This window comes from Lygodium microphyllum, chromosome 3, assembly GCF_053477565.2.
Source record: "Lygodium microphyllum isolate KBCC chromosome 3, Lygodium_microphyllum_v1.1.10, whole genome shotgun sequence".
Taxonomy (NCBI): domain Eukaryota; kingdom Viridiplantae; phylum Streptophyta; class Polypodiopsida; order Schizaeales; family Lygodiaceae; genus Lygodium; species Lygodium microphyllum.
This window is the reverse complement of record NC_141137.1, coordinates 26676544-26688670: the sequence shown is the minus strand read 5'-3', so window position 1 is coordinate 26688670 and position 12127 is coordinate 26676544.

Below are 12127 nucleotides of genomic sequence, written 5' to 3'. Positions count from 1 at the left end.
AAGCCTAGAGAGTTTGGTCCTAATTTTGGACCCAGAAGATTCCCTTCCCAAAGTTACAGAGGAAGACAGTCTGGCGGTGGTCAGAGATCAGAAGTGGAGTGTTATAGATGTGGAGAAAAGGGACACATCTCACCAAATTGTCCAAATCCCAGAAGGTCAGTGGATTACAAGCCCTTATGCAGTCGATGCAAAGGAGAAGGACACACTGCAAAAGACTGTCCAAGCCCAGCCCCAGTGAAAAACAATGCTATTGATAGTCCGGCCAAGGCCCAAGAGCCTACCTCCAATTTAGTGGAATTGGAAGTTGCTGCTATCACACGTGCAAACAAGAAGATTGAGCCACCTATCCAGAAAGAAAACAATCCTCCTGCCAGAACAGTGAAGTTCAATCTTCACCAGAAGAACAGAACAGAACAGAGCCTAACAGTGCCGTACAGAGCACTACAGTGCCACAGAGAGTTACAGAGACAGTTACAGAGACAGGACCAGAGGTCCAGGAGACAGAAGAGGAGGAAGTGCCACAAGTGGCAGAAGAAGTTCCCATGATGCCTCTATTGGAAGAAAGAGGGAAAATGAAAATGGGTGTTGCCCCATTCCTTGGTTAGAGAAGCCAGTGGATCCTATTAAGGAATACGATCTAGTCAGAGATCTAGATACCTTTAAACCAAACCTTACATTCTGACAATTATTGATGTTGTCTCCCAGTTGCCGAAAAAGGTTCAAAAGTATACTGACAAGAAGACGTGGATTAAGGATTGCTCCTTCAACAGCAACAAAGTCCAACAAAGCTCCAGAGCCTGTCAAAGAAGTGGACGTAGCTAACGCCTTCCTAGATCCGAGTACCCCAGAGACTGGCGTGTGGATAGAAGGCTGCTTCATTGCAAATGCACTGATTGATGGAGGTTCATTAGTAAACATTATGACGGATGTGACAATGAAGGATCTAGGCCTACAAGGTGTGCAACCAACCCAATGGCTCATCAGACTGGCGGATCAGAGTAGAATCAAGCCTTTGGGCATTCTCCCATATGTGAAGACTACAGTGGCTGGAAAAGATTATTGGCTAACATATCTGGTGGTGAAGCCAAACTCTTATGGCACATCCTACCCTCTGTTACTAGGCAGACCATGGCTTTTTGAAGCCAGAGTTGGTTCAAAGGAACCTTGACCTTGGGTAGAGGACCCAACAAAGTGGTGCTGAAACTGTATGGTTCTCAAAAAGGACATGGATCCACCTCCTTGGAATTATCTTCTGACTCCCCTAATGAGGCTACAGATGGAACATCAGCAGACGAAGATGCTGTCAAACAGATCCTTCCCAAGAAAACAGTGGCACGTTCCTTAACAGTGGATACTGTAAGCCGACTTCCAAAAGATGCAAAGCCATTATCAATGGGTGAATACTTCCTGCCTAAACCAGGAATGACTTCTGAATCACTTCTGACACTGAGATCGAAGCATGGATGTACTGCTCTCCCTGTTACATGGCCATAGCAGAGACAGAGACAGAGGCAGAAGAGGAAATAGAGAACCTGTTCTTCTCTTACAGAGCTCCTACAGAGACAGAGACAGAAGCAGAAGCAGAGACAGAAGCAGAAGCAGAAGCAGAGACAGAGACAGAAGAGGATGAATATGATATGGACGAAGAAGGTTATGAAAGTGAGCCAGAAGAATCTATCCCACCTACAGAGGATACATTTGAAGAAGAAGTTCCATAAGCATCAAAAGCAGACGAGCTCATGCTATGGGACAGAATGACGATGGTACCATTTGGTCTCGTAAATGGATCTTCTTATATGAAAAATCCTTATAAGACATGGGTTAAGAAGAACAAGCCGTCTTTCAGCAGTGGCTCATGCCGTCCTCACCCATCCTTGCCAAAGAAAGATGATGATGATGCACCGTGCCAACAAGCACCAGTCCCACAAACCCAACAGAAATCAGAGGGTCCCTGTTATGTGACGTTCCTGGATGCGTCATCAGAAGATGAGTCTTCAAGCCAAGAGGTAATTAATTTTGAAACCAAATCTGAAACGGCTCTAATCCCATTTCAACATCTTAAGGAGCACCCTAAGTCTCCACCAAAAGAAGAAGTTGGGTCTAGTGGGACATCAGAAGAGGACACCACTCCCTTGAAGGAGTCAGATCTGTACCCAGAAGCAGTTTGCGGGACCTTCATCCGTGAAGTAGAAGGTGAAAGGTAGTTAACTTTTGTGGATGCAGATGGCACTGAATGCCACTTGAAGGTGGGTAGCAGCCTACCAGAAGAGGAGTTGTCAACCTTGTACGACTTGTTGAAAGAAAATTTGGACGTGTTTGCATGGTCCTACAAAGACCTAAAGGGGATTGATCCCACAATATGTCAACATCATATTGACTTGGAGCCTGATGCCAAGCCAGTACGGCAACGACAGAGGCGAATGAACCCGAATTATTCCACATTGGTGAAAGCGGAGCTGCTGAAGCTTCTGGAAGCCGAGTTCATCTATCCAGTGGCAAATAGTGAATGGGTTTCACCCATCGTGGTTGTACCCAAGAAGAATGGCAAATTGCGAATCTGTGTGGACTTCCGCAAGCTCAATTCCAAGACGAAGAAGGATCACTTTCCTATCCCTTTCACAGACCAATTGTTGGACACAGTGGCAAGACATGAGCTTTATTCCCTTCTTGATGGATTCAGCGGATACAACCAAGTGCAGATAGCAGAAGAGGACCAGTCCAAAACAACCTTCACCACAGAATGGGAGACCTACGCTTACCGAGTGATGCCATTTGGGCTCTGCAATGCCCCTGCTACTTTCCAGCGAGTCATGATGGCCGCATTTCAAAATCATCTGCACGACTTTATTGAAGTATATTTGGATGACTTCTGTGTCTATAGTTTGACCCGTGAACATTGGGAGCACCTGGAACAATGCTTTGACCGATGCCGGGAGTATGGGATTTCCCTCAACCCCGACAAATGCATCTTTGGGGTCTCTTCTAGAGTTCTGTTGGGCCACATTGTCTCTGCACAAGGAATATCAACAGACCCTGCAAAAATCGAAAAGATTGCAGCTCTGACAGCACCCACCAACCTCAAACAGTTGAGGGGATTCCTAGGCCATGTGGGTTACTACAGAAGGTTCATAGCCCATTTTGCAACAAAGGCAACCTCCTTGCACAAGCTTCTGAGGAAAGATGCAGAGTTTACTTGGACGGAAGAATGTGACAAAGCCTTCCACACTCTGAAGCAGTGTCTGATTGAGGCACCCATTCTGCAACCTCCTGATTGGACGAAGGAGTTTCATGTACACACTGATGCATCCATTGAAGGCTTAGGTGCTGTCCTTTGCCAGAAGGGCTCCTCGAAGCTGGGTCAACCAATCTATTATGCAAGCCGAAAAGTCACTGATAGAGAATAGAACTACACAATGACAGAGCTGGAGTGCTTGGTAATGGTGTTTGCCCTAGAGAAGTTCCGCCATTATCTCCTATCCACCCACTTTAAATTTTATGTGGATCATGAGGCCCTGTCCTTCCTGATGAACAAAGCAGATGTGAAAGGACGAATGATGAGATGACTCCTTCTATTTCAGGAGTTCGACTTTGAGGTGATTACTAAGCCTGGTTGTTCCCATGTTCTGGCTGATCATCTGTCGCGTATCCCACAAACTGCAGACGAGAAGTAGGATGATCCAGACCTCCCTGATGCTTCCCTATTCTTGGTAGAAACTGTAACTCCCTGGTATGCAGACATTGCCAATCTGCTGGCAACCCAGCAGTACCCTCCTGGCATTTCTAGTCGGGAAAGGAAGAAGCTTATGTTAGAATCGGCCCCCTACACCCTGCTAGGCGGCGCACTGTACAAGAAAGGCAAAGATGAAGTGCTCAGAAGATGTGTTGCAGGAGATGAGATTGGGATTGTTTTGAAGGCTTGCCATGACGAGCCATGTGGAGGTCACTTTGCAGGAGAAGCTACAGCCAGGAAGGCTCTGCTAGCAGGATACTGGTGGCCTACCATTCATAAGGATTCCTATGATTACTGTAAAAGATGTGATGCTTGTCAGAGACTGGGGAAACCCACAAAGACAAGTGCCATGCCACTGCAACCTATCCTTCCCCTGAAGCCGTTTGAGAAGTGGGACATTGACTTCTAGGTCCAATCGACCCTCCCACCAGAAGGAAACAGAACTGATACATCCTGGTATATACGGATTATGTCACAAAGTGGTGTGAAGCTAAAACTCTAAAGCGGGATGATGGTAACAGCATGGCCCTGTTCATGTACGAGAATATCATCACCCGTTTTGGCAGTCCCTTAGAGCTGGTAAGTGACAGAGGCACTCATTTCCTTAACAAAGTCATGGAAGAGTTGACAGAGTTGTATAAGATCCGCCATCGCAAGTCCACTCCTTACTACCCCAGAGCCAACGGCCAAGTCGAAGTCACCAATCGCATCCTCTGCTCGATTCTGACAAGAACGATTGCCGCAGATCATCGTGATTGGGATGATCGACTTACAGAGGCCCTCTGGGCGTACAGAACCTCCCATAAAGCAGCAACATGACATACACCCTTCCAGCTGGTGTATGGTACAGAAGCTGTTTTTCCTGTTGAACTGGAATTACCCTCTTTGAGAGTGGCTATCAAAGAGCGTTTGGGGGACGATGATTCACTACAACGCCGTCTCCTGCACCTGGAATGTTTAGACGAAACTCGCAGGATGGCTCTACAGTGCATGGAACCCACACAAGCTCGACGCAAGGCTTACCATGATAGCTTCATCAAACACGAGTTCAAAGAAGGTGATTTGGTCATAGCCTATGATTCACGATTTGGCAAGTTTCCTGGCAAGCTCCAACAACGGTGGATGGGCCCCTATAAGGTACTTGCCGTCAACCCTAATGGCTCTGTCCAAGTGCAGACCATTGATGCCTCTGATGATCCCTTTCTGATCAATGGATATCGCCTGAAGAAGTACTTCCCTCCTTGGGGATCTTGACAATTACAGTCATCTGATCCTTTTCCTCGTTGGCGTGGCACTGTCACTCTTATGATGCTACTTCTGATAGCTGTTCTTCAGTCACTCCTGATGAGATGTATGCAACCCTTTGTCCCCTCAACTCCACCTTCCAGCCTTGATCTCTTATCCTCTATTTTCCACCAGGGACAGTGGCGAGGTTGGTTCTGATACATGGTCTTTCTACCATTCCCTTGTTTAATTCGAAGAGAAAAAAAAAAGAAAAAAAAAATATACATACCGGTCATGGGAGAAAATGACTTAGGTCCCTGTCATGCCGACCTATTCTTCGAGAAAAGGTGGAAACACCCTCGGGAATAGGGAAAAAAAAAAAGAAGAAAAAAAAAACAAGATAGAAAAACAAATCTGTTATGGGAGAAAAGGAAGCAATTCCCTGTCATAGCAGGTCTCGTTCCAAGAAAAGGTGGTAAACACCCTTGGGCGAGAAGCTGGCTGTGGAAAAGGTGGCAACACCCAGCAGTCCAAAAAGTGGATTCATTAATTGATATCCTGAGGTTCCAGTTCCGAAGCTACCTCCCTTGGTACGCTGTGTCCTGGGTCTCTCTACAAAGTGTCTAACTGTCCTCTAGTAGGCGACATGTCCTATCCAACACAACATTCGATTTGATGGCTACCTCCCTGGAATGTGAGCTTGTTTTTTTCTACTCAAGGGGTATGTATATTTTTTTTGGCTCTGATACATAGTCCTGTTGAAGTGTTGAAATGACTTGTTTTTTGGCTGATTTTTGTTGTTTTTGAGAGCTGAATGGTTGATTTTATGAGATGATTGATTGGTTTAGAAGTGGTTTGAGAGTGTTTTGGATTATATTGATTGTGTTTTGGAAGATCGTGATGTTTGTTAGTGGTTCTGTGATGTTCTGATAGGTTCTGATTGGTTCTGTATAACTTCTGTTTTGTTCTGTTTTGGTCTGTTTTGTTCTGATTGTCTTCTGTAAGGAGGGATGGAGTATTGATTGATGAAGATTGAGATCTTGTGAAAGCTTATTGAATGGTTTGTGAGAGTTTGGAATGGTTTGAGTATGAGTTATGTGGTTTTGATGACCTTCTATAACCTTTTGTAGGTCTTCTGTAGAGCCTCTGTTTCTGTTATGTTCTGTTCTGTACTGTAGCTGTTCTGGTACTGTTCTGTGACTGTTCTGTATGCTTCTGTATGTGTTCTGATGGATGAGAGTGTAGCTTGGGAAAGTTTTCTAGCCTTGGAAATAGGTGAATACAAGTGCAAAAGAGCTAAAAGAAGTGAAAGAAGTAGCTGCTGAAGACTCAAGTGAAGACTAGAGTGAAGTGACAGTAGTGAGCTATGAAAGGACACTGTAGTGGCTCTGGTGACTCTTCATATCAGACATACCTCTTGGGAGGGGTATCCATGACCTAAGAGGGTTTATTGAGAGTGATTTTTGAGATATTGTAGTGAGGATATGATGTATTATTGATAGAGAGAGAGAGAGAGAGAGAGTCAGTGATAGCCAATTCTACTCAAACAAAGTGATTGTATATGAGAGATTGAGAGAGAAGACTATGAAGACATTGAAGTTGAATACTATGTGATGTATTTCCATTCAAAGATGGTGTATTCCTTTGCTTTCTTTGTTCTATTGATGGATTTTGTGAAGATATTGAAGAATATGGTTGATTCTATCAAATCCGTGGGAGATCTACATGATGCTGTATGAAGATTTGTGGTGCCTGGTGTTCTTTTCTTCATTGTGATCATATGAAATATGATAAACAAGCTTGTTGATGTTAGAAGATAGATTTTCTTGCAAGAAAATTCCCTTTTCCTTGGTGTTCCTCTTGGGGCTCCAAGTCCAAAGGTGAAAGATACTGCAAACCAGATAACATTTTCATTCCCTTCAAAGACATATGCCCCAAATGGGCATGCCAAAGTGATACATGTGGGATAGAGCCCACTGCCAAAACATGGTCTACAGAAGACCCAAATACAACAAGAGGATAGAGGCTGCCAGCCTTGGTGCCTCTAGCAAGCACAAATCTGCCTCTGGTAATCTTCCAGGCAGAATCCCCAAAACAGACATGAAACCCTGCATCATCCAACTGTCCTGCAGACATAAGACTGCGCATAAGCGCAGGTACATAACGTACATCCCTGAGCAAAAAGGAACTGCCAGTGGAAAACTGCGAGTGAATATCTCCACAGCCCACAATATCAAGAGACTTGTCATCTCCAAGTCTGACTGATCTAGATACAGTACGGTAAGAGTGAAACCACTCACGGTAAGGCATCACATGGAAGGACGCACCTGAATCCAATAACCAGCACTGTGCATACATACTAGGTGTCTCAATCAAGTGTGAGGCATCAGAAGAACTAGCTGCAAGTATGAACTCATCACTACCATCGGAATCCTCAGTCTGCGTGACATTAATTTCTTCAATCTTGACGCTGGACTTTGCAGGTACTATGCTGCGATCAGAGGACTTCTCCTGCACTTTCTCTTTCCCCTTATCCTTGCGCTTCTCATTGCGAAACTCATGACACTGTGGTCTGATATGGCCCTTTTTCCCACAATGATGACAAGTGACATTAGTGTTGCGCCCACGAGACTTACTACGTGACTTTCCACGAGATTTAGACCAACCCTTTTGAGAGTCACGGCCACGGCCATTCCTACGTTCATTCCTGTCATTCCTGCCTCTAACTGTCAAAGCATGTGAAACATGAGAGGCATCCAAGCTTTTGCGATTAGCCTCTTCCTGCAGAAGAGCACTCTCAACATCATTCAATTTTGGAGTAGCACTAGAGGCACATAAGGCAGTGCGGAATACATCCCATGACTCATTCAGAGTCCCAAGCAAGAAAAGAGGAGTTACTTCCTCTCCAAAGGTGATATCGTGCGAAGTCAGGTTCTTCAGTATAGCATGGAACTGGCTCAAGTGAGCAGACATAGTCGCATTATCCTTCATGCGCAGATCCATAAGCTACTTCAACCAGTACATCTGACTCGCCGGACTTTTCTTATCATAAAGATTCTTGATCTTATTCCATAGATACTATGCACTCTGTGCTTCCTCAAATACATTATAATGTACATGTTCAGTGAGAGACAATACAATCGTGGACTTACATAGCTCATCAAGTTCAAGCCAGTCGTCATTGTCCATAGTTTCAGGCTGCTCCCCGCTCAACCGAAGTGGCTTAATATGAGATTTCTGCACCAAGACCTACCAAATTTGACTCTTCCAATAAGAGTACTTGATACCATCCAACTTTGTGATGTTAAATATGGCATTATCAGTCGAAAGGACGCCATAATGCAGGCTAGAAATGCACAGACATTGTAAAACTGCTAGCTGTTTTACTGCAGAAAATGCTCAAAATCCGCTGAAATGAGCTCCAAATGGCAAGAAAAGTGTGCCAAAAGATGTTGCCCACTTAGTACTAGGTGCGGTACACCAAATCACGATATTTCAGCATAAAAAATACTACTCAATCCACCAATAAATGCTTGTTGTAATAAATTTCAGAACTGCAAATAATGAGAGCAAACTGTCCCAAAACTGGATCTAATGTCAACTAAACAATGCTAGGTCCAAAGCCGGCATAAAGAGGACAAAGCAAAGCCAAATGACAGTGAAAATACATGAGCATAACACCGAGAGATGTCAAATAGCATTTGCCAGTAAGAGGCATACCCCCAGACAATCCAGGCAAAATGTACCTGCAACTGCCAAAACCTGACACAAATAGGTGTCTGCTCAAAGAAAAGTGGATCCAAAACTGATACTCAGCTCATAAGCATCCTGTGAACCAAGACATATACTCAATGCAACATCCAATTGTCGGAGTATAATCCCAAAGTCTCAATACATCTGTAACTGCTCAATGACATAGACTGCTGCAATACATGTAACTGCTCCAATAGCATGTAATCCCTGCTCAAGGTCAAGTAAGCATGCAAGATGCTCCCACTGGCACAAAAGGCGTACAAACGAGCTCAAGGGCTCAAGCAACCCAAGACAAAGTACCAGTGTGACAAGTGACCAAGTCAATGCGTCATACGCATCCCAAGAGCATGACATACATGAAGCAACTGATGGAAGCAACCAAGTAAATGATCAAACTGAGTCGGAAATGCTCAAATACATCCAAGGCAAAGCTCCCAATGTTGGTAAAGCATAGACGAACCAAGCGGCATATATCACGAACCAAAGCATGTAATGTATGAAGCCTAAATGTCAAGCATAGACATGAGGCATAAGCGGTCCAAGAGCATGCCAAGTCGGTCCAAATGCTAGTGAATACCAACCAAGATGGAGCTTATGCGTAGCTCAAATACATTCCATAGATTCAAACATGAGCTCAAAGTCATCCCCAAATGTCAGATACATGATGGCAAATCCCAAAGCATACATCCGGTACCAATAGGTAAGTGACAAAGCATCCAAAGTATCTTCAGCCCACTGTTATTACAGCCAAGTTTGACTATCAAAACTGAGAAATTTCAGCCAATATTTCAAGCCAAAATCATGGCATAATCATGTGCATACATTCCCAAGGCACTAGGCATCATGTAGGCCGCATACGGGCATCAAACAAGGTAATCGGAGTAGAGTATAAGCATCAAATGCCAATGCCAAGTGTGGCTGCCCTATTTCTAGCACTGTATAACAGTAAATGACAGTCCCAAATCAGCCAATATTTCAGGCCAAAATCATGGTATAATCATGTGCATACATTCCCAAGGCATTCGGCATCAAGTAGACCGCATACGGGCATCAAATAGCACAACCGGAATGGAGTCTAAGCAACAAATGCTAATGTGAATGATGCTACCCTATTTTCAGCCTGTTATGACAGTCCCAAATCTGAAGAAATCAGCCCCGAATGATCAAGACCAATGCCCAAAGCTTGAATGACATCAAACATGAAGTCTAATAGCCCTCTTGATCAAGGTAGAGAGCAAGAAGCAATGGCCAAGTGTGGAGCTGAAGTAGACGAGTGCTAACAACCTGGAAAAAATGGCGCAATCTACCCTGTTGGTGCTGAACTTGCTGCTGCTCCACATGGGCTGAAAGGGGGTAATGGGGGGCTCAAGAAGGGCCTATCAAAGGCCTATGACAAGCCTCTTTGAGCCTTGATAAGTGTAAGGCACAATATGAGGGGAATAAGCTTCAAGGGTTTGAAGCCATGGCTGCCCTTGCTATTTGCAACCTATAGTCTGAAATAAAACCCTGAAAGAATGATCAAATACCTCAGTACCAATGCCTTGAAGGTGCCTCAATAGGCCGGGAAGGTGCTCGGGAAGCCGGGGAGTGATGGGAGCTCGGGGAGATCGGATATGGTTGCCGGGATGGAGATCCAATGCATGAAGGGAGTTGATGCGAAGGTAGAGAAGCACCGAGTCAAGCTCAAGCAAGAGGAAGCCAAGCTTTGATACCAGTTGAAAGGTGAGAAGGCCCGATCACACATTGTGACTGTTGGAGTTCCCATTTCTTGTCTCTCTCTTTCTTGCTCTTGCTCTCCCGCCATAGCTCGCGTGCAAGCTTCGATCCTTCTCACCTTTCAAAAGCTTATAACATCTGGGTGTCCAAAATAGATTATATGTACATCCGAGACCATATACATACAATACATCTTCAAGCCCACAAGTAGAAAGCATTCAAATAGCCACTACCCAATGCAACCAATTGAGCTCAAAACTAAGACTCAAGGCATACCTTAAGCATATATAGGCACAATAAACAATGCCAAGCATCAACATAACCATATAGTGTATTTGAATAGCATATAGGCATTCAATACATAGACATTCACTCTGAATGCTTGCTATTCAAACTTTGTTACAGTAGTAAATTGTGCAATAACTGAGCTAACCAAGCTCTAATCAGCCTAAGAGTCTTGCCCAAGCATCAATATGCATCATCCAAGCACAACAACAAACATGCCCCATAAGACATCAATAGAGCATATAATGATCAAATGCTTGCTATCTAAAGAATGAATAGTAACTATAGGCTAGTGATGGCAAATCTTGCAAAAGGAGCTCAAGACAAATTTAGACAAGCTTGTAAGAATCCCCAAATGTTGAGCAACAAGTATGAGGCATGTCAGAAGTAGTAGCATGATGCTATGAGTGCAGAAATAGCCCCCTAAACATTGCATCGTAATTTTCGGGCTACTTGGGGGCTATCCTGATCTGTTTGACCCTATTGGGTAACTTAGGAAGCTCAAATACCTTTGGAGAGGTCATGATCAATGGTGGAAGGGCTGGAGCTAGTCAGAGAGGCAACAAGGCTAATGCATACATACATTATTGGTGAGTGGCTTCCATGAAAGATTTAGGTCAAGCTTCTCTTCCTGAGCTAAATGTAATGATGAAAAAACTCCTTGAATGCCCACTTTGATACCAAGAATATGAGATGCTTATGGACAAGGTACTCCAAGGTAGAAGCTTTGACAAAGAGCAAGAAAATATAAAAGATTATCATACAAGAAAAGGGTCTCTTTACTACTAAGATTACCTTTGTGTTCCAAAAGGACAAGAGGTTAAGGCTACGATCTTCTAGGAAGCACATTGGACATTTGAGATATGCTAAGACTCTTAATATAGTTTGCAAGAGTTATCACTAACCAAGACTAAAAAGAGATGTATTACAGCATGTAACCCAATGCCATGTAGTCTGATGGTAGGCTCTAGAATATGAGCTAAGATGATTCCGTCATTTGTGTAAACCTTCTTCTTATCCATTCCTAACATCCCATAGGCATCTCTCTTCGGCCTCTTTTCTGGCTTGTTCACTAACCCCAAGGCCTTCTCCATGACTTCCGAGCTAAGTTTGACTTCCACCCTCCTCGTGGCATCTCCCTATCTAATTGTTAATGTGCCATTGTTCTTTTGGACATCAAAAGTTTTTAGAAATTTAGTGCATTTGCTATTATCTATGTCCTAACTTAACCCTACAAAAACTCATATGGTTTGTTAACCACCATCCCTATCCTTGACACAATGGCATTTTGAGCCTCTTTGGAAACCATCAACGGATTGTCCTTCAACTCTTACTCCTTAGCAATTGTCACCACTGATCCATCTACATGCATTTCAAGATTAATATGAAACATATGACTTGTTATCTATAGTGGTAATG